General features: G+C 49.4%; 1 protein-coding gene and 1 pseudogene across 4 annotated transcripts in view; one reads left to right on the top strand and one right to left on the bottom strand.

Annotated features, from left to right (window-relative positions):
- The window catches only part of OSMR (oncostatin M receptor), a 608,749-nt gene that overhangs the window by 11,763 nt on the left and 573,958 nt on the right, over positions 1–23,028 (top strand). The window lies entirely within an intron of this gene.
- On the bottom strand, positions 13,351–13,481 carry LOC138512817 (U4 spliceosomal RNA; annotated as a pseudogene).

A 23,028-nucleotide genomic window follows, 5' to 3' on the forward strand; every position in this document is an offset into this window, starting at 1 on the left:
GTGTGTCAGCTAAAGCCTGACCTCGAAATAACACCATGTAGATTGTGACATCAAAATTCGAAGGTTACTAAGGTATAAATTGCATCGTAGGTATAACATATGAGTGTGCTCATATAGCTTTCACATTGACTTAATTCTGCATCTCATATGCAGAAGAAGTAACATCAGACGCTGTATAGCGACATCCTATGGGCTTTATAAAGCAGTTGGAAACAAAATGGCGATCTAGCGCTACACGGACTGCAGCATTGTGATGGTTGGAGTGATGCAGGGGCAATAAGCCATATATATGTAAGTCTCAGTAGGGACCCGTTGTACTAATATGACGGTAACTATAGTTCCTAGCGATTATATAGTTTGGATAGTTGTTTGAATAAGGCGAGGTCGTAAGTTTGTTATAATTAAGTGCTGGTTGAAGAAACCTTTTTTTGTATCAATTTTGAATAAATTGGTCCTAGGATTTTTTGACCCACTCGTCAATAGACAGGCTAAATTGATCATTTTGTGAAATCCTGTGAAATAGTGACAATTACTATTATTTAATAGAAGAATGTGGCTGGCTTGGAGTTAACTTTCTTAAGAATTGGTGTTGCTGGGAACTAAACCAAATAAATTAAGATGTGCATATTATTGCAAAGTTGGAAAATCCATATTTTTTTGATGGGCACAGAGTCATCAGGTAACATGACCAGTATCAATTATTTGTGTAATGACTAACGGGGCTTTCACTTGGAGGAGGGCTAAGATGCCCTGCCCCCTGTGACATAATACATGTACACTTGGAACACCGTGGTGGTGGTTTCTGGGCAGTCACCCAATGAGTGCAATTATAGAAGTATATCATGCAAGAGTAGTAAGATGATGACGGCAAAATGTAATTAGGGATGAAGACAGACTAATCGTTGTTTATTTCCATCTGAAAATTCATGCTGAATTCAAGATTTGTTTGAATTGAGAGAATAAGGAAGCATTCGGATTTTCTGTACTGAAGTCTCTATAACGGTAATTAGTTTGTCATAATTTATTTAAACTACTCACTCTTAGTTAAACTTTGGTTATTCACAGTTGAGGTGACGGTGAATGGATTAGTTAACGCATGGACTAGTTAAGGTCGGTATGATAGAGTTTTAAGAGAACTTATAGAGTGTTGGTGGTGGAGACTGACCACAGAACTTTTGTGGGTTTTTTGGAAAGAATGTAATGGATTACAGCATCCACGTGCATGTTGAAATGGATGCCAATGTATTTCTGTAATACAATTGATTGAACAATCATTTACTGATATTAGACATATGTATTTTTCTTTTCCATTTTTATGATTTTTGTTTCTTCTCCCATTCCATGTGACACATCGCGGGCCTTTTTTCTGGTCTGTATTTGTATATTTTGATTTAGTTTCTTGATATGTAAATCTGTAACTTAATTGTGATGTTAAAGCCCTGATGAAGACAAGCATATGTTAAGTTAAAACATGTGTTCGCAATGGCTGATGTGGCAATGGCTGATGTATGATGAAGACTGGATGTTAAACGTTTATAACACTCTTAATCATCTATTTTAGAATCATTTTTGATATTCTATGAGTTTGTTAAATAAGTGCATAGGGCAGATATTTTATGATTCGTAATGAAGATTATGGTAAGTAATCCAGGCATTACTACTACGTCCCTCTTCCTCATCCCAGTACTAAACAGAGGGAATTGGCCTAGAACAAAACCCACAGACCAGGTGGAGAGATGCAAACCGACCAACACCATTTTATTAAAGTACTCAGTGAAAGGCTGCACCATCAACTAACTGATCACTAGAAGAGCAATACCCAGAACCTCAGTCTCAAAAGCTGCAGCCTCCTGATAGTGGAGGTTAAGGCAATAGTGTGGAAACAAACGTCAGCCAAGGTGTCAGCCCTGCAAATGTCCTGGATAGCAGCACCATGTGCCTCTGCCTAGGAGGCAGCCATGCCATGTGTGGGCCTGCCCTGTACACCAGCCAGAAGGGGGGGATCCACCGACGAATAGGCCTGGGAGGTAGCATCCCATAGCCACCGACTGAATGTGGGCACATATGCCTTAATACCCAAGAGGGTCCCCCAAAGGTGACAAACGGGCTTGAGGAGGATCGAAAGACGCAGATCCACTGCAGATACACCAGTACAGCCATCCTGACATCAAGGAAGCACAGTGCTCCTCCCCTGTGGAGGAGGGAGAGGGTATCGAGTACCTGGTTACGGTTGCTCCTGGTTCGGGAGATGGGTGCTTCACTCCGATGTCCTTGTTTGCTCTCCAGAGTTTCCGTCGGGTAGATAATATGGCACAGGGTCTAGACCTCTGCACCCCTCACTGGAGCAGATAATTAGAACAGGTGCCCAGGGGTCTTCTCCCCATGCCACAATACAGCTACTCCCGGATTACCATGGCATAGGGACATCAGCCAGATGTCAAGTTGTTTAGCAGCAGGAAACAATCCAGCAGGCAAGGAAGAGAGGGTCACTAGAATAACAAGGCCAGTAACAGGCATGGACACAGGAAGCGTTGGGAGGCAGTGACCACTGGGTCAAGTAAGGAGCAGACAGTAGGGCAGGCAGTGTAAGAACCAGGATGGTGCCAGGAGAAGGCTGTAAGGAGGAGGAAGAGGAACGAGGCAAGAGCAGGGAAAAAACAGGCAAGGGAACAGGCTGGAAACCAAGATGGCGGTGCCCAGTCGCGTAGTCTCTCCGGGACCCCCATGTCTGCTGGGGATACCCTGTGCGACTGCACTGCCTCCAGGTCGCTGGCCGGATGGCCCCCTGCTGCAGCCTCCAGCGAGGATGCATCCTCCAGGTAAGAGACCCCAGGCTGCTGTGGTGTAAACCGTGGAGCGTGACACTGCAGCCTGAATGGAAACAAGCTTTTATTTCACTGTAGTCTGCTCTGATTGCCAGCAGGCAAGGTTGAATGGGTCACTAGAATAACAGGCCAGGAAAAGGCATGTCCCCAGGCAGGGTTGGGAGGCAGTGACCACTGGGGCAAGAAAGGAGCACTGGAGGCAAATAGCAAGGCAGGCAGTGTAAGAACCAGGATGGTGCCAGGAGAAGGCTGGAAGGAGGAGGAGGAAGGAGGCAAGAGCAGGGAAAAAACAGACAAGAGAACAGGCTGGCTGGCAGGCAGGCAAGGGGAGGACAAAAAAGGTCCAAGAACTAACTAACGGAGCGTGTTGACATGCACCCGTTCCCTGGTGTGCAGAGTTTAAATAGCCTGCTGCTCCCAACACAGTCATTGCAGCTTGCATCGTTGTCTAACAAAGGATGCAAAGTGTAGCATGGACACGTCCAGAGACAGTGACTGGGCCATCGCGCATGCACAGTGGAAACCAAGATGGCGGCGCCCAGTTGCGACTTCTCTCCCAGCCCCCCATGCCTGCCAGGGATACCCTGTGTGACTGAGCTGCTTCCAGGACGACGCCGGCCCCCTGCTGCAACTTCCAGCGAGGTTACATCCTCTATGTAAGAGATCCCGGGCCGCAGCAGTGTAAAGCGAGGAGCGTGACAGAGGGGAAGAAAGAATGAAGGAGGATCTCCTGAGATGTGAAACGTGGACATCACCTTAGGGAGGAAGGAGGGATGGCACTTGAAGAGCATAGCATCAGGAGAGACCACTAGGTAAAAGGCCTCACAGAAGAAAGCACTGATCTCATCCAGCCACCGGGTTCAGGTGATAGCAACAAAGCAGTCAAGAACATGGCATGGATCTCACCCAGAGCTCAAAGGGGGGGTGGGACTGCAGAGCCTGAAGTACTAAGAGGAGATCCCACAGGGGCAGACCAGAGGCAGAAATAGGCCTATCCAACGAGAGACTCTTCAGGAGCCGCCCACAGATGCAGCAACTTGCATGCCCTGCATTGGTACCCCTAAATCCCCCAAAAGAGCAGATGGCAGCCCACTGAGCTTTCAGGGTGGAGACGGAGAGCCCCATGTTAAACTCTTCCTGGAGAAACTGTAGGACTGGAGCCCCCAAATCCAAGGGAGAGGGACACGCCTGTACCGGCCACCAGGACATGAAGTGCTTCCAGTGTCATCCATAGGCCCTCGGGGTGGAATGATATCTATCCTGCTAAATCGAGGAAACCCCCTCCTCCGAGAGCCCCTGGGACCCGCCACACCCCAGGGGCAGTGCACCGGGTCCAGGGCATCGTTGAGGGGGAGCATGGGAAAAACAGATAGGTCCAGCAGGAGAGGAAACCAGCACGTGCAGGGCTAGAGAGGAACCACCAGAATAACTTTCGAGTGAGAGTCCTGGATCCTAAGCAATGAATGAGAGGGAGGAGAGGGAACAGATAAAGAAGCCCCTTCAGCTGGGGTGTATACATGGTATCTAGCCGTCTCGATCCTGCAGATCTAGGGAGGCCAGGAAATCAACGTCCCGAACCAGCAGAATGATCAACTTGAGACATTCCATCTTGAAGTGCTTGGTATCGGAATATAGAGGGTCATTACTTTCAAGTCTATGTTGAGCCGTATTGGGAACCAGAAATATGATGGAGTAGACCCCCAGACCTCCCTCGTCCTGGCAGACCCTGCGGATGACCCTCTTGGCCTGCCGATACTGTAGAGCCTGCAGCATTGCCAAACTTTGGAGGAGCACCTGGGGAGGAGCTAGTGGACTGTTCCTGAAGGAAGTGGTGGGGACGTAAATTCCCTTGTAGCCCCAATGCACCAGTCTGTTGGCCCAGGCACCTCCAGAAAATCTGGGTCTACAGGGTCCAAAAGTGTTTCAGGCGAACCCCAACAGGCCTAGCAGCAGGACTTCTGCTGGAGGGGTGGTGACGAATGGCTGGGGCACCACTTCAGCCCCATCACATGCCATTTCCAAGCACTGGGCCTAGCATGGGAGCCAGGAGGGAGGGAGGGCGGGCCGGGATGCAGCATTGGGTTTCCTACGTAGCTGCCCTGCATGCTTGTCTTCTTTAAACACCTGATGAACCCTATCTTCAAGGTAATCACCAAACAGCATCCGGCCCTCCGTCCGGTGATCACAGTGCCCATGGACATGGCTGTAGCCTTCACCCCCATCGTAAGTGAGGTGTGACATAACCTCCACTTGATCCCTCGCGGCCTGGAACACTGGAATCTCATCAGAACCTTTAGCCACTTTGATGGCTGACTTCAAACCCCCCTAAGGCAGTTTCAGAAGTGTAGGAGGATTACGTGGCCGAGCGCACGGCCAGATGCGCAACACCATAAGCCTTCTTTACAGTGTCATCCACCCTCTTCTCCTTGATGGCGTCCTCTGCTTCCATAGAAGACCTCCCAACCAGGTTTGGGAGGATGTCATCCAACTATCCAACTGGGCGACCTGAGGCATGGAAGTCTCCCCCAGAACTCGCCCCCTCGCAAAGGATACAGTTTTACCAGGAACTGGGACACTGAAGTTGTCTCTGGGTCAGTCCAGTCATTCCCTCAGAATTTCATCCCACATCTCATTGAGGAAGTAGAGGCACGTTTTCGTTTTCAGAGTGTGCTTGAACTGGGGATGAGAGTTCTGGTGACCACCGGAAGGACAAGAGGGGTTTCAGAGTCCGGAAACCCCATGTAGTTCGCCACCTGAATAAGGACAGTGGCAGTTGCTTCATTATCAAAATATTTCCCCTTTAAGTCTTCATACTGAGGAGAAGGCTAGTAGTCTGTGCTAGAGAAAGTAGACTCCAATGAAGAGGAGGGGAGGGGGTCACCTCTGCTGTGACGGGGCTTGATACCCTCCTACTACAGGGCGCTCTTGAAAATCTGCAAGAGTATATGCTCAGGAACCCTACCCATTCTCTGCTCCTTGGGTGGATAAGAGGGAGAGGAGGGTGATAGAGACCTAGGGTTTAACCCAGAGACTCTGGTCTTCTATGCTCTTCTCCGGGGAAGAGCGTGAAGTCTCTGGGTTTCCTGGGAGACATCAAATGGCCTACCGCAAGTCACTTCTCTGCTGGCGGAAAGCTGTGAGAGATGTGGTGGCCCGTTCGTCCTGCCTCTGCAGTCTGAGCACAGAAGCAGGCAGAGAAGGAGGTGGGCAGCTGACATAAGCTCTAGGCTCCCAGGGAGGTGGCCATGCGCTTTGAGAGTGGTGCCTCTACTTGCTCGCACTTTTGTAATGTGCTGAATTATCCCAGCGCTTGAACAGGGAAGCGACTAATGCCACACCCTCGAGCTCAAGATCATTAACAGCATCCTTGCATTGTGCTTCAGCAAAAAGAAATGATAAATCGCTCCGGCTTCCTTCCACAGATTTACGGTTTTCCCAACGTGTACCACTGTTGTGAAAGCAGAGTGTACTTGAAGTGGAAAAGGTTGCTTTAATGTGACAGGCCAAAGCTCACAAATAAACGCTAACATGGCCCCTGGCCTTACAGACTAAAATAACTGCTTCAACAATTTGCCAAAACATTAAATAAATAAATAAATAACTCTTTAAATCCCCCCAACAAATAAATAAATACAACTTCCTCCCTACCTATCCCCAGGTCCTTACCGTCCCCTTACCATCTTCTCAAGCCTTTGTTCCCGCTTTCTCCCATCATCTCCCAGGGGCTATGGCCTTCCATCTTCAAGACCTGTTCCCCTCTCTGCACCCCCAGGGTAGCCCATTCGTGCAAACAGCACCACCCCCATCCTTACCCACGCTATTCCCCCATTGTGCTTGCCTCCCCCCTCATCCAAAGGGGCCATGCCCCCGGCACCAGAAAAAACCCTCCCCTGAGGTGTTCTTTTCTGCCCCACCACCAAACTTCCTACTTCTTCCAACTCTTTACCATGTCTCACACCTGCAACGTCAAGTCCAAGAGGTAATAGCTATTTCCATAAACCGACAAATGGACCCAATCCTCCCTGAAAACCTCAACATTCTCATATACAATCTCCTTATGCTCCAAAACTTGCATCGCTGCCAAGCCGCACAACTTTATCATCTCCCTATTTATTTTCTTTCTTGTCCGCTCTACTGCACCCTCGCTTACTTCCCCCCTCCATACTCTCCTCGGTAACAACTTAGTCCATATCAAACTTAGCTTAGGCCATATCTCCCTAAGCCATACCAGGTCCCTTTTCATTTTGCTCAGCAGAGCTACCCCCCCATATCCCGTACCAGGTCATTCTCCCCAGCGTGTATGATCAACCCATCCGGAACCCCGAAACACTCCTTCATCCCTGCCAGCATGGTCAGCAGTTGATTCCAGCGCAGCCCCCCAAGACCCGACCAACTCACAATCGCCACCTTATAGCTGCAGCCCAATTGCGTGCCAAAAATCCTCTTCTCTGCCTCTCTACCCACCCACTTCACAATAGAATGCCGACAATCCAGATCTGCAGCATCTGCCCCGGCCTCCTCGCCGTCTCTGAAAAAGAAATCACATTATTACTCCGCCATCCCTCGCCCCCTCAACCCTCCACCCTCCCCTCGAACCCTCTACCCCATCTCATCCAGAACCTTATCTCAGATCACTAATATATCCCTTATACTTCCCAGACCTCCATCGGCCCAGGCTCTTAGCCTTGTCCTCTGATAGCCCCAAACGGTTACCCTCAGATGCTGCACGCATCCTAAATGAATGCATTCCAAACTCCTCTGGGTTCTCCCCTACTACCACCAATGCCTTCCTTAGCACCCCCAGCACTTGTGCTGCTGACACTTCTGACCCATCCTCATGCCGGAAAACCAGCCCCAACCTGCCCCCGGATAGATCTTCCATGCCAAACCTGACCTGACCGGGCACAGCTCCTTACTTCCCCACCCCAACGATACCCAGCAGCCCCTCCCTTTCTTATCCGTCTTTGACCTCCCAATCCTAATAACCACCCCCAAATCCGAGAAATAGACATCCTCCCACTGCAACCCACCTGCTCCTCCCTTCACCCCCACAAGTTCTGACACCCGGAATGCCCCAAAGAACAGCCATGTAAAACAAGCCCGAAACATAACTCCTTCCCTAGCCGACCAGCAGACCCCTTCCAAAGCCCGGCATAAACTGACCAACAGAGCCGCCCAAACTGGCCTCCTGCTATCTTTCTCCCTCCTATTTTACCTCGCCCAGTCCTCTAACATCCTACTCGCCATTTCCCCACCACTTGGCTGGAAGCCCCAAAACCATTTCCCATAAAAGGCTATCCCCACCAACTTCCCCGCTATAATTGCCTTTGACCAACCCCTATCCATACACCACAAAAGAAAACTGACCACATCATCTCTTCTGTGTACCTCAGCATCCTCCCAGCCCCTCCAGCTGCACGCCCCCCCCTCATCAAGTATTCTACCCATGCCCTCCTGTAGGCCGCCATAGATGCCGGAGCCAGCGACCCCTCCACTAAGGACAGCACTCTCAACTTCCTATCTTCCACAGCTCTTCCGGGATCCGCTGCCCCCTCTGGTCCACTCCTGGTGCCAATCCACGTAATCTCTGCTTTTAAAAATGAGAATTCCTCAGCGATGGCATTTTCCTTACCCGGCACGTATGTTGCCCTGAACACCACATTCCATTCCATACAGCGCAAAACAAACTCCCTCATTAGCCTCGCCACCCTCTGGTCCCTGGCCGACTGCCTGTTAACCACATTGAAATTAACTTTCCTGTTCTCAAATTCTCTGCCTCACAGTTCTAATGCCACCAACAAAGGAAAGAACTCAAGAAAAGCTATGCTTCTACCCTCCTTTAGCCATCGCCGCGGCCACCTCTCTGCGCACCATCTGCCCCTCCAAAAAAACTCCAAAACCCCCCACTCCTGCCACATCTGAAAATATTTGCACCTCCCATGCTACAGGATCCCCATGTAACCACATGGACACCCCGTTAAAACCTTCCAGGAAATGCAACCAAATTCTACAACCTTCGTGCACCGCTCCTGACACCGTTATCCAATGATGTGGGCACTTTGCTCCTGCCATAGACCGCAACATGTTCCTACAAAAACTGCGCCCTGGGGCCACTACCCTGCATGCAAAATTCAAATGCCCAACTAGCCGCTGCATCTCCAATAAGGTCATTTTCCGCGCCACCACTGCCTTTTCCAGCAAATTTACCAACACCCTCACCTTGTCGTGCGGCAAGCGTGAGGTCATAGCCACTGAGTCCAACTCGATCCCCAAAAAAGTCAAAACCACTGCCGGCCCTTCCGTTTTATCCTCTGCCAATGGTACCACCAACTCCTGCATCAGAGCCTGAAAAGTCCTCAACATGTTCCTGCACTCTAATTCATTGCCTGCCCCGCTGACGAACAAGAAATCATCCAAGTAATGCAGAACATCTTCCGCCCCCGAACTATAAGTAAAAACTTACTGCAAAAATGAGCTAAAACGCTCGAACACGCAAGCGATAGCACAGCCCATCGGTAGAGCCTTATCCACATAAATGCGACCCTCAAATTGCATCCCCAGCAGCCAAAAATCCTCTGGGTGTAGCGGCAGCAACCTAAACGCTGCCTGGATATCACACTTAGCCAAAAATGCTCCATGACCGCCTTCCTTACTAATTCCACTGCCTGATCCACGCTTGCGTATGACACCCCGCAATGTTCTGGGGAGATGAAATCGTTCACCGATAAGCCCTCAGGCCAAGATAAATGATGTATCAATCTAAATTCTCCCGGCACCTTCTTGGGCACTACCCCCAGTGGGGATATCACTAGATCGCCCGGCAAATCTGAAAATGGACAGACCACCCTCCCTGCCACCACCTCCTTGAGCAACTTCTCCCACACCACTTCCCCATTTTCCCTAGCCGATTTCAAATTCTCTGCCCATCTCCGCACCCTTGCACCCTGGTATCCTAACATGAAACCCTCCCGAAAACTGTCTCCCAAAATCTTTGCCCCTTCCCTGTCTGGATAAAAACTGAGCCACTCCTCTAGGACCTCAACCTTAACTGGCGTAAAAGCCTTACCCCACAACCCCTCGGCCTGCACGATGCCCCTGCTCCCGGTCCCCTTTCTGAAAGCACTGTGTGACCGGATGGCGCCCTGCACATCTGGTGCACTCATGCCTGAACCTACACACTGTCCTCGTGCAGCCATCTTTATTGAAGGCCCAGCATGCTGAAGATTGCTGACTCCTGCCTCCTCCCCCGCCCACGGGTACCCCACTTGCCGTGATTAATGTCGGAGCAGGCCTCGTCGGCGCCATCCACTGCAACCAGAGATCCATGTCTATTTCCCCCCAGACCGCCTGGCTGTCCTCCACCAACCTTGCCCTAAACTCCTCATTGTACCGTACCCACGTGAAATCTCCAAAACTCGAGAAAGCCTTTCTAATCACGTCCATATACTTCAACAAAGCCACACACCTCTCCGGGAATTTCTCGCAATAAACACTGGCATAGATGATAAAAGCTGACGTCCAGTTCTCAGTTGTCACCGGCACCTTTAGACGTGAAGCCAGCTCCCTCTCCTCTTCCTTAGAACCCTCCTTGGCTCTGACCTCCCTATGCAAAAGCTTGTACACATCCACAAATTCCCCAGCCCAAATCTTGACCGTTGTTGATGCAATCAAGTGCGCTCCCAGTGGCTTCGTAATACCCATGTATGGCAATCTCTTCTCCTTCACCTTACCCTCTGCATCCTTTTCCTTCGATCCCTGCACCTCGGGTGCCACATGTTCAATCACCATGTCTGTCTGCACTTTAACCAAAGAAACCTCCCCCAAACTCCCGTCCCCCCTCTATCAAGCCGCTGACCAATCCCTGTCCTGCTCACCTCTTTCCGCCCTGCCGTAGCCCATCTGCAAACTGGCTTCCACTCCAATGCTCCTCAGCTCCTTCCTCACTGGGCTCATGCTGCGGGGGACAAAACATGTCAACAGTCTCACCCAGCCAATCTCCCCTCCTACCTCCTGTACCCCAACCACCCTGCTCTTGCCTTTCAGCCTCCCACCTTAACCCCCTAATTCCCCCATCCCTCCTCCTTCCACTGCCCCACATACTCTTCCATCCCCTCATCACCCATCATATAATACCATGGCTGTTGCGAGCACCTGCTCGGGCCAGGAAGATTTTTTTCCAGTGAACTCGGGCGTCCGCACCCCCGCTCCGCCACTGTCTTCTCGGCGGGGCCGTGGAAACCCCTGCCGGCTCCTCTCTTCTCAGGTGAGGCGTCCTCTCCTCCACCCTTTGGTCCTCCGCGCTAGGGGCTGTGCTGCGCTCTCTAGGCTGCTCCCGAATATCCTGAAGAGGGGCCATTCTTAAGCCCTCTTTTGGCTGTTCCTGAAGAACTGTGGGGGTCGCCCCAAGCCCTCCACCTGAAGCGCTCCTAAACTTGGAGGCCGTTCCGCACCTCTCTGCTCTCTGGTGACCGCTCCCTCCTTCTACCCCTCGCACTCTTCTGTAGATACTTACCTCTCTGCCCTGCCGTCCCCCTGTGCCCCAGCACCCCTACCCTCCTCCTCCTCTGCGCGACCAGCAACCGTCTGCAAATTCCTCTCTCCCCCATCCTCTCCCGCAGCCTCCTCCACTAAACTCCTTTTTGACCCATCTCCCGCTTCCCTAGCCCCTCTTGACGCCCTCCTGGGAGTCTCCCTCCAGCTCCTCCTGCCCAATGTCTCTCAGGCTTCACCTCTACCGGCCACAGGGCTATATGTGACCACCGCGGCAAGCACCCCATCCGCCGCCGCTCTCCGCCGCCGCCTCCCCATCCTCCTCCCTACCACCGGCAAACTCCTCCACAGCCGCCTCGAGCTGTTCTTTGGATGCCCTGCTGATGATCTCAAGGGCCTCCCTTAATGCCTTAGCATCAACTAGCCCCTTCTTGTTTGCCCCTGGCCCCACCATCCTGCTCCAACTTGTGCACCGGCCTGCCCCACCAAAGTTGATAGCAATGCCCCCGGGCCACACTTCCCCCAACGTGTTGCCCGACCATCTGTTGGAGGCCAGGAAAAGTTTTCCCAGGCCGACTGAGACTCTGAGATTCCCCTAATCACTAAAACCAGCTACCAGCTATATTCCACACCCAAAACTAGCTACCATATAATTACTAGCCCATAAGATACTGTAAATAATTTATTTAAAATTCCTGCTCTCTATCTCCCCCCTGTACTGGCAATTTATATATGAAATTATTTGCCTGCTCTATGCATATATCTTATCCTATAATACTACCTTATTATCAAAATGTATTTTTTTTTATATATCCCTACCTGCCTACAAAATACCACCTATTTAACTCCCACTCTATACAAACAAAAAGAAAGGGTGTGCCCAGCCGTGGCACTTGCTTCAAAATTATGTGTGCGGCCCTTTAAGGGCTCCGCACTGCTTCCAGGCGGCTACCGCGTGGCACTGCGTGACACCCCAGTAACTGCAAGCCGTCGTATGCAATTCCTGCCTTCCTTGCTCCCGCTTTCCCCCCAATGCCCACAATCCCCTGCCGGGAGCAACCAAACCTCTGCTGCGCACACCCGCAGTGTGGCAAGACAGGTGCCGACAACACCTCTCCCACCAGCCACCCTGGAACCTAATCCCTTCAAGTTGCGGAGCCACAGAGCCGAGGACAAACAGGCGCCACGGTACAGCGCTACCCGGCCCCTGAAAAAACCCACGCACCTCACCGCTGCCCAGGACCCAGCCCGGACCCCCACCGGGACTCCCACCCTTCCGGCGCCGAACCCACCAGAGGTGCCCTGCTAAGGTAAGGAGGAGGCACTTTATTTACAGCGCCCCCAAGTTATCTGCAAAGTTAATTTAAAATACTACCTTACCCAACCGCACCTATATTCCTACCTCCCAAACGCATTAACCCACCGAAACCTAGCAAAGCCCTAAGCCCAATAGGCCTCACGCAGGGAAGGGTCGGGAGCAGGCGACCTGGACAAAAGCTCGTCCTCAACAGTCGCCTGCTCCGGAACCTTCCCGGCCCCCTTAAATACCCACCCCCTGTGATACGCGCTATGCGCAGGCCAGCTCGCTGGCCTGTGCAGCCCCCAAAACCACCCCAGGGGGAAACGCTACACGTTCCCCCCTGGGGCCCCACTTGACCCAGATTTGTAGGGAAAGCTCAGCTCCAATGTAAAACCAACCTTGTTTTTATTACCAGGCAGAACGTGTGTGTCGTTTTATTGTTATTTTTCAAACACCGTTTTTAAAACCAAGTTAATTTAAACGGAATGGAAAATCAACATTTGCATTTCATTTGGACACAAGTTAACGCAATTTCAGTGACCTCAATTAACAGCAGTGGGCGCATATGTGGACAGAGCTTTGTGGAGATGTGGGTTGGGCTCGGTGTGCTGTAATTTTAAGGTTTTTTGTTTTCCTAATGTAGGAAAATATGAGCACCAGACAGACCCAGAGGGAAGGAGCCGCAGGAACCAGCACTGCCTGTAGGCCCGGCACGGCAGAAATAGAGGGGCCAGCAGTTGAAACACGTGCGTAAATACTACGTGGTGTTTAAAAAAAGATTTGTTTGTTTGAGTTAAGTTTTCAATAAGCAAGAACCGTGCCTCAATTAAACCTCATGAGCTATGATACAGCCACAGTGCAAAGATAGCACTCACACAGGCTCCACCCATACCTGCCTAACCTCTGGGTTCAACCCGGAGACTCCGGGTTTTTACGCTCTCCTCCAGGTCTCGGGGGAAGAGCGTGGAGTCTCCGGGTTTTCCATCTTTCCCTGCGTCTCCCTTTCCTGCCATGCAATTCCGGCAAGTAACGCCGTGTCCTTCAGCGCTTGCCGTGTCTGACGTTAACGTTTCTTTGCTGCCCTCCTACCCCCCACGCCTGAAATGCACTCATGTTTGCCTTCAATGCGAGTTAACTGTAATGAAAGGCACACATTATGGCCTCCACTATGGCACACACCTGCTATTCCACATGGGGATAAAAAAAAAAACTATTGTGTCGTGTTGTGATGGATCCTTTAATATATTTTGCACATTTCGTGCTTATTACAACCCTGTGAGTGTATTAAACACATATAGATATAGTACAAACTTAAATGTATTGCAACATGTGGGCGTGGCCTTGCAAACGTGTAGGCGGGGCATTCCGTTGACGTAGATCTCCGGGTTTTTCATTTTGGAATGTAGACAGATGATGAAAGTGTCCAAACATTGTCCCTTTAGCAGCGTGTGCTACGTGTATGGGATGAGCTGCGGGCACGAGGAGCACAGGGTTTTGACGTAAGCGGGGTAAGCCACAGCGGCCATTTAGTGGAGGGCTTGGTGGAGAAGAGCAGCTATTTTCAATTTGATTCCGAGAATAACGTGGATTATAGAAGAAACCACGTGTTTACACAGCGCACAGCGTGGCGCAGGGGAACAGCATGGGCAGTGCGTTTTCCTTGTGATTTTACTGTTTGGGCTTTCACTGGAGCCATTAATAACAAAAACACAATTGCATGCTTGCCTTGGATTCAGGGACGTCATTTAGGGGTCGCAACTGCCATCTCTGAGGTCTCCCTTGCGACCTCTAAAAAAAAAAAAAAAACTTTTTTTTTTTTTGCTCCTGGGCTGTGGCCAGCACCATGTGGCTCTTTACTTCTGGAGTAGCTGGCTTTTTTGTTCAGGCCCCTTAAAAAAAGAAGGAAAATAAGAACAGGAGTGCCACAAGTCTAACACTTTCAGCACTGACTCTAAATAAGAAAGATTAGGAATACCAAATAATGTGTCTTTCTGGAATTCTATACAAAAATTGCTAGACTCATTAAAGGTTTATTTCAGGCACACTTCAGGGGGTGAGTCACTGATTTAGTCTGTTCTTAAATGCCTCAACTCAGCCTTTCATCCTTCTAAGGTCGATAAATGAGTACCAACACAGGTTGGGTGATATTGGGTGTATATTTTGTCTATATAAAGCGCTTAAGCGCTATATAATAACACATCATTATCACTTGGTCATGGTCGTCTGTTTGCATTCACAGTAATTGGTAAATGGGCCTATACACACTGATCTTAACGATACATATGGCGATCCATTCTTGTATGAAATGTACATCACATAGTGATATCGTAACCATATTTTTTGTAGTGTACAATGCTATTTGATGCCACTTCCTGTTTTGTCAACGGGTGAAAGGTCGTGTTCCATTGCTTCCCGCGATATCACTTCGGGGTGGGGTCAAATGACATCACTTCCTGGTATGTCATCAGGGTCAAGGGTCGTGTGGTGTCACTTCCGCTACCCCTGGCATTTTGGTGAAATTACGTCCCTGCTTGGATTGCATTGGAATGTGTGCACTCCAGCATGCTCCAGCACACATAGCATTGTGTTCTACGGCACACAGGGCACTTTTCTTCACAAGGCGCTTGGCACACCACTCATTGTTGCACAGATCAGGCATCGTTTTACCCCAGCCACGGCGGGGTTCCCTCAATCAAAGCCCTGCTGGCTTTTTTTTAGACCCTCTGGTCTCTGGCGTGGGTGACTGTAAGTGTATGGCATGCTAATGTGAGTGGCGTTGGAAGAAGATGAGGTGGGATGGAATATATGTGTGTGTGTGTGACACCTGTCCGTGCAAGATGTGAGAGTTCCAGGTGTGTCATCTGACAGTTGGCGTGTGAAGCTGGCATGGATAACGTGCCAGTAAGCTTCTTGGAGTTTACTTGTTCTGTTGAACAATTAGTTGGCCTGTCTACTTCCCTTTGTACGTACTTGCCGAAGATTCCGTCCATAGAACTGAATGGACTCCACATCCTCACCTAGACCCTCCCTCTGAAGCCACCCTGCGAGCCCCTACCCCCTCCAGGGCATGCTATCCAGTCCTGGCCTCCACTCCACAAAACACCGCCCCAGAGGCACTGTGTGACCTCCCTTCCCCCTCCCCTTGCTGTTTCTCATCCCAGTCTTTGTATCGCTATAAACTGTTTAAAAAGCAGGAACATTACATAGGTTTCAGAACACTATAGAGGACAAGAATAAGAACATCCAAAATAGTTCACTGAATTGTAACATAGAAAATATGGAGTAATTACAACCTTTTAAACGTTGACAATGTAAGGGTGGTTGTGAGGGCGGCCAGGAGCTTCCTGCTACGGTGGGGGCCCGTTTCAACATGTTTGGGCCGTCCACCCCTACCCTCCAAGACCCACACCTTACATTGGGAAAAACAGTCCGAGACACCAGTGGTGTAACACAAAATGCGTGTGCCATGCTGAGGGCCATCCTGCCCAACCCAAAGTTCGGCAACAAAGCTCAGGCCACAGCACACGACATGCGGGCCTGGACCACCACGCATGCACAATGTGCATTCTGCTGTAGAGGCACACCATGTGTTGCACTTGGTGAAAGATGTAAGTATGGGTTTTAATCAACCCTTAAATCTCTCACCGAGTAGAAACAAGGTGGCTTTGCCTGGCTCCTTAGTCTGTAGCAGCCAACTGTGTACATGGTCAGTAATATTACACACAGTAATGATACCACAAGAAACCCTTCCTGCTGGCTCTGCTAGTATATGCCACTACCCCTATGTACGAACATTTGCTTGTTGGCTTTGCCCTTCATACCAGCAAATATCTACCGTCGCAGGAAGAAAGCTGGTTATTGCTGCTGCACAAATACTTGCCCAATCACAAACACCTCAACACCAGTAAAGCATGCAATGCTACAGTAAGGGACCATTTCCTTGTTTGACTGCCGAAATGCCTATATCCACGACCCACCATAAAAGAGCACTCATCATGTTGACTTTGCCCTTAACACCAGTACAACATGCAATTTTTAAAATTGTTCTTTTTAATGTCACATGGTTGAAAAATAAGAAACTTTAACATTCTACACATCGAAAAAAACACAGATAACATATACAACGCATCTAAAAACATAAAATGCATATAAAATCACACCTTATGATTTCTAGAATTGATCAATATATCTTTACAATACAAAACACTCCAGTGTGGCATGCTTATTTCTTAAGGTAGAAAACATCAATTCGACCCATAGAACTAGAAAAGAAAGAGCCTTAAAGTTATACTTCATATACAACATTCAATCAATAGTGGATGTAATACAAGCTCATCCAAAAACACCAAATTAAAAAAATAATTATTTTGTAAAATACAATTTACTTTATATCAAACTCAACAAACATGTAAAATAGCAGCCGAGTTATAAGAGGAAGAGCTTCATGCAGGAATTAATCTAATTGGCTTGCTCCAGCTGCAAGGAGTTGAAAAGGCCTACCACTGTCATTACAGTCGAGGTCGTATGTCGCGCCAAGCAGTGGAGCCACACTGTTGCCCCGTCCCCTAATAGAAGCAATTCTTCAAACTTAAGCAGCATCAATCGTCTACCTTGTGGTGCAGTACATTAAATCACAAAATGTCCCAAAGTCTCACTTTGTGCTTGTTCATTACAAAATCTACAACTGGTGGAGTCTGATTGGCACATACCATATCCAATTAAGATTTCCTTGGTCAAGAGCAGATTCCATCTGAATCTTAGGAAGATGAGCCTGATCTTCCTATCAGGGTAGATTGCAAGATCCGGAGCTGATACTCCCACCTGTGTATGATCAAAACGCAGATGACTCAGTGATTCACATGTGTGCAATCCTTCTATGGTTGCTGTCCAATCATATTCATGTAGCAACCGTCTATTTTTACCTGGATTCTTTGCAAGCTCTCGGGTTGACGATCCAATTTTGGTAAGAAGGTCAAGACCGAACCCTGAGAACTCTAGTATTAATCCATTATCGCTTTCCTCTAAAATGACTTCCATATCATCAAATAGGGAGCCTTTCAATGGGCACATGATCTTATTAAATAAGGATAAGAATTTCCAGGGAGCTATAAAGACATTGAGCAAATACTGAACTCACACCTGGTAGCAGCTATTGGGACAGATGTCAGAACCCTTAAGGCTCGCCTCCAAATGAGTGCCTCCAGTTAAGGCAGTGTCAGAGCCTTCAGTCTTCTTCTCCTGGCGCAGAGGCAGCACAAACGCCTCCCTTCCCGTTAGGTCTTGGGGCCTGGAGATTACACCATCGCAGGCTTCCGCGACCCTTCGGGGAAAGAGGGTTAGGGTCCGTGGAATGGATGGGTTGAGGGTTTTTAGGATCACCGGAAAGAGGTAGAGGAAGGAGTTGTGGATAGGAATGGGAGAATTAGGGTAACATGCTCCTTGGCTCCTGCTTCCATTCGATGGAGTCGTAACCTGTCACTCCAATGCTCTTACCACCTCTAGTGAACTCAGGAGCCTTTGTGCTGGAGCCCCAACCAGTTTGGCCAACTGCTTCTGCAGAGCCTGTGAGGATACCAATGTCATTTACAAACAACTACAAAACATTTCCCAGATTATTGCATGCGAGATTCCCACATTCCTGCATGTAGAAATAGCATTCCGCACATTGCTTCATGTGAGGGCAATTCTGCTATACGTGACTCACTAGGCTCACTCTGTCAGTAAAAGCACACAAAAACATAAACTTGAACTTAGCTTCGTTTTCAGGTGATCTGCGGCGACTGCCGTCTTTTCTATCCACGCACCGTTCTGCGGAGTCGTCTTCCACTAGAAACAAACAAGGAATGTCAGAACGGATGCGTGCGCTAGCTCTACCCTAGAGGGTTAATTGTTCTGAGATCGAGCGGCCCAAGTCTTTCCACACGGGTCTTAGTAGTCAGGACCATGCAATGCCCCCCAAGGTGCATGCGGCAGTTATGCAAGCACTACCCATGCAAGGTTAATAATTTGTGCCCAGTTAGTTTCGTTTTGTACGCGATTTGGTTTTCGTGGTTTTCGAGTTAGTTTTACGAGAAATCTCTTCCATGCAGTTAGCCGCTGCGTGCAGAACCATGCGCTACTTATCTCTTGATTGTGACGCGGGGCCTGGGGTGTGTTTTCAGGCGGGCAGGTGCCCCGCTGATGCTTGCCGACCGGAGCTCATCTGATGCACGTCTGCTCAGGTTGCTGGTCAGTATTGCGAGCAGCGCTCGTGGGGCGCGGCTCGCGCATGCGCTCTCGCGTGGGCGCGGTTCCCATGTGTCCTGCCGCCGGGGTCGCTGGGAAATGTAGTCTCTTGGCTGTTCTCCACCCCTGGCCATAGGACCTGCTAAAGGGGTGGAGAACACGTCTTGAGAAGCCTGTTGGGCGCCACAGAGGCCCCCTCCTCCCTCCATAACCCCACATAGGGACCCTTTTCCCTGCCACCACCCCAACACTTGCCAGGGTCCTGACAGTACCTCCCCTCCCTCCGGTGGGCCCAGGTTTAGAGGGATTTCGTCGATGGAATTGGCGGAGGAGCCGAGGAGCATGAATATTAGACGCTGGTTCCCAGGACCTATCCTCAGGGCCATATCCCACCCAATACACCAAATACCACAGTGCATCTCGCCTTACTCGTGAATCTAGGATAGCCTGGACCTCGAATTCAGGGTACCCATCGATCAGGACAGGTGGAGGCTTCGTGGGCGGAATGAAAGATGGAGCTGGTTTGAGCAAAGCAACGTGAAATACTGGGTGCACTTTCATGTTTGCCGGTAGATCCAGTTTTGCTGCTACTGGTCCAATCAGAGCTGTGACTTTAAATGGGCCAATGAATCGAGGTTTGAACTTAGGCGACCCCTGTAACTGAAGATTCCGTGTTGACAGCCAAACCCTGTCCCCAATCCGGTATTGCGGGCTGGGACGCCTTTTCTTGTCTGCCTGTAGTTTGTATGCCTGTTTGGCTTTATCCAAATTTTCTCGTACCTGCTGCCAGATTACCTCTAGCTGCTTCTTCTTTGTCACCGCTGCTGGTACCTCTGGGTACTCGTATTGAGGCACCGGCTGAAAGCGAGGATGATGCCCATACATACTATAGAAGGGCGAAGTTTTCGTTGATGTGTGAAATGCGTTATTATACGCCAGTTCAGCCAGCCATATCACCTTTGCCCAATTGTTCTCTAAACCTTGTGTTAAACAACGAAGGTATTGTTCTAAAGATTGGTTCAAGCGTTCCGTTTGACCATCTGTCTCCGGGTGATAGCTGGTTGAGAGCCTTATTTCCATTCCCACTGATTTGCAAAAGGCCTGCCAGAACCTTGATGTGAACTGTGGTCCTCGATCCGAAATCACATTATAGGGTATGCCATGTAAACGGATTATATGTTGTAGAAACAAGTCTGCCACTGTGCTAGCCGAGGGGGTTCCTTGGCAAGGAATGAAGTGTGCCATTTTGGTGAGATAGTCCACTACAACCAAGATGGCATTGTAGCCGTGACTTTGTGGTAGCTCCACTATCAGATCCATAGACACGGTATGCCATGGGGTAGGTGGTGTTGGGAGTGGTTGTAAAACCCCTGCCGGTTTCTGATGCTCCGACTTATTTCTCAAGCAGGTTTCACATTTGGCGATGTGTTGTTGAACTTCCTGATTTAACCCTGGCCACCAGAAATGCCGGAGAAGTAATTCTACAGTCTTCTTCTTCCCTGGATGTCCCACGAAGGGTGAGTCATGGCACCATCGCATGGCCTGTTGACGAAGAGGTACTGTTGGGAGATACAACGCTGATTTAAAGAAAGGTAGCCCGTCTTTCACGGTTTTGTTTTTGTCTCCGGCTGTCCAACGCACTAATTCCTGTGCTGACATAGCCTTTCTGATATCTTCAAAGATAGTGTCCACAGCTATGCTACCTATGACACGACTTGGGTCCAAAATTGTCTTTGGCACGAGTTCTGATTGACTGGAATCCGGACTAGGTTCAGGGTACCGTGACAGTATGTCAGCTTTCCGATTTTCTATACCCGGACGGTATGTCACCACAAAATCGTATTCCGAAAATTGCGTTGCCCACCGAAGCTGTCTTGGACTCAATGCTTTGGCTGATTTCAAAAATTGTAAGTTTCGGTGGTCTGTATATATCGTGACAGTGTGTCGAGCCCCCATTAAGTAATGGCGCCATTCGTCGAAGGCTGTTTTGATAGCCAGTAGCTCCTTGTCTGCTATGGCATAGTTTTGTTCAGCTGGCAACAACATCCGGGAGTAAAAGGCAACTGGATGCAACTGACCGTCTTCATCTCTTTGTGATAATATTGACCCAACAGCATAACTGGAAGCGTCGGTTTCCACAATGTACGACTTGGCTGGATCCGGATGTCGCAGAACTGGCGCAGTGGTGAATGCTGCCTTCAGAGCTTGAAAACCTCCCTCTGCCTTCTCGTCCCACTGGAATGGAACTCCTTTCCGTAGTAGTCGTGTCATGGGCTGCACCTTCTTAGCAAAGCCATCGATAAAACGGCGATAGAAGTTGGCAAATCCTAAGACAGTTTGAATGTCTTTCACTGAACCAGGGGAGGGCCAGTTTAGAATGGATTGCACCTTCTTTTCATCCATGGTGACCCCTTGAGGTGACAAAATAAACCCCAGGAATTCTACTGTTTTTTGATGGAATTCACATTTTTCTAATTTGGCGTACAAATGATGTTCCCGTAGCCTTTGCAGAATGGCCTTAACATGACTCTGGTGTTCTTTGGGGTCTCGTGAGTAGATTAGTATATCGTCGATGTACACTGCTGCGAATACGTCGATGTAATCATGCAAAACTTCATCTAGAAAATGTTGAAACGCTGCTGGTGCATTGCAGAGCCCGAAGGGCATTACCTGATATTCATACAGGCCAAACTTCGTGCGGAATGCTGTTTTCCACTCGTCGCCTTGTTTTACCCGTACCAGGTGATATGCCCCACGGAGATCTAGCTTGGTGTAAATTGTGGATCCGCGTACCTGATCTAGTAACACAGGTATCAAAGGCAGGGGGTAACGATTTTTGATGGTTATCTTGTTAATTGCCCTGTAGTCAATACACGTTCTTAGATCCCCTGTTTTCTTAGGCACGAAAAACAGGGGTGAGGAAACTGGAGACTTGGAATGTCTAATAAACCCATTAGCCAAGTTCTTTTCGATATATTCTTTCAGATGTTTGTCTTCTGCTTCCGTAAGTGCGTATATTCGACTGCAGGGTAATACTGCTCCTTCCATTAGATCGATTCGGCAGTCAAAAGGTCGGTGTGGGGGTAGGGTCTCGGCCGCGGCTTTGCTGAAGACGTCCCGATATGCTTCATATTCCATAGGCAGGTCGGTTTCTGAACTTCCTCCTACACAATGAGTTACCTTCTCAGATGCTCCACAGTTCGCGCGACAGTGAGTGGAATTAAATTCCAGTACCCCGGTGCTCCAATCTATGGTTGGGTTGTGCCGCCGCAGCCAAGTTAACCCCAAAATAAACCCGAACTGGGGAGCTGCTATTACGTCAAAGCGGATCGTTTCCTGATGTGTTACTCCACAACTCAAGCGCAAAGGTAGCGTTTGCTGTGTAATCGGTCCTGAAACCAACTGCGAACCATCCACCGATTTGACTTCTTCTGGACGGGATTTGTCACACAACGGAATACCCAGTTTTAAGGCCACCTGACGATCCACGAAACTCCCTGTGGCTCCAGAATCTACCATTAATGACACTGAAGTCTGCTTTTCTTCCCACCTGAGGTGACCTGTTATCAAAACATGACCTGCCTGGCTATGTTGCACATTCGCTAAGATTTCGGGGGTGTCTTCAACTTTGCTCGTCCTTGCCACCCTCATGGGCGAGCGGTCTCGTTTCCCGAAGGACTTCCCTTGACAGGCTTGTTCGTACATTCCCGCACAAAGTGCCCGGCCTTGCCACAATATAGACACAGTTTCTCTCTTCGCCTCTTCTCTTTCTCCTCTTTAGACAGGGGCCCACGCACAGTCCCGATCTGCATTGGTTCGTCAGTTCCTCTTTCCGATGTTTTTGGGGCCTTTTGTTGATCGAGCCTAACTAGAGGCTTGTTCGCCCACCTGCGCCGGTCTTGTTGCCGCTCACTTTGTCTTTGGTCCAATCTAAGAGCTAAGTCGATCATTGTTGAACAGGTCTCCGGTTGTGGGTCAACCTGTGCTACTAGGTCTTTTAAATCCTCCCTTAGCCCTTGATAGAATAAAGCCATCCTCTTTTCCTGGGGCCAATCGGTTTCCATAGCCAGTCGATTGAAGGCTGTGACATAAGTAACCAGTTCTCTGTTGCCTTGTTTTAGTGTCAACAGTTCTCGATCCTTCACTAAAGTTGCAGCCCTACGATTGAATATTTTGCCAAATTCTTCG

Source organism: Ambystoma mexicanum, chromosome 6p, assembly GCF_040938575.1.
Source record: "Ambystoma mexicanum isolate Mex_15411 chromosome 6p, UKY_AmexF1_1, whole genome shotgun sequence".
Classification (NCBI taxonomy): Eukaryota; Metazoa; Chordata; class Amphibia; order Caudata; family Ambystomatidae; genus Ambystoma; species Ambystoma mexicanum.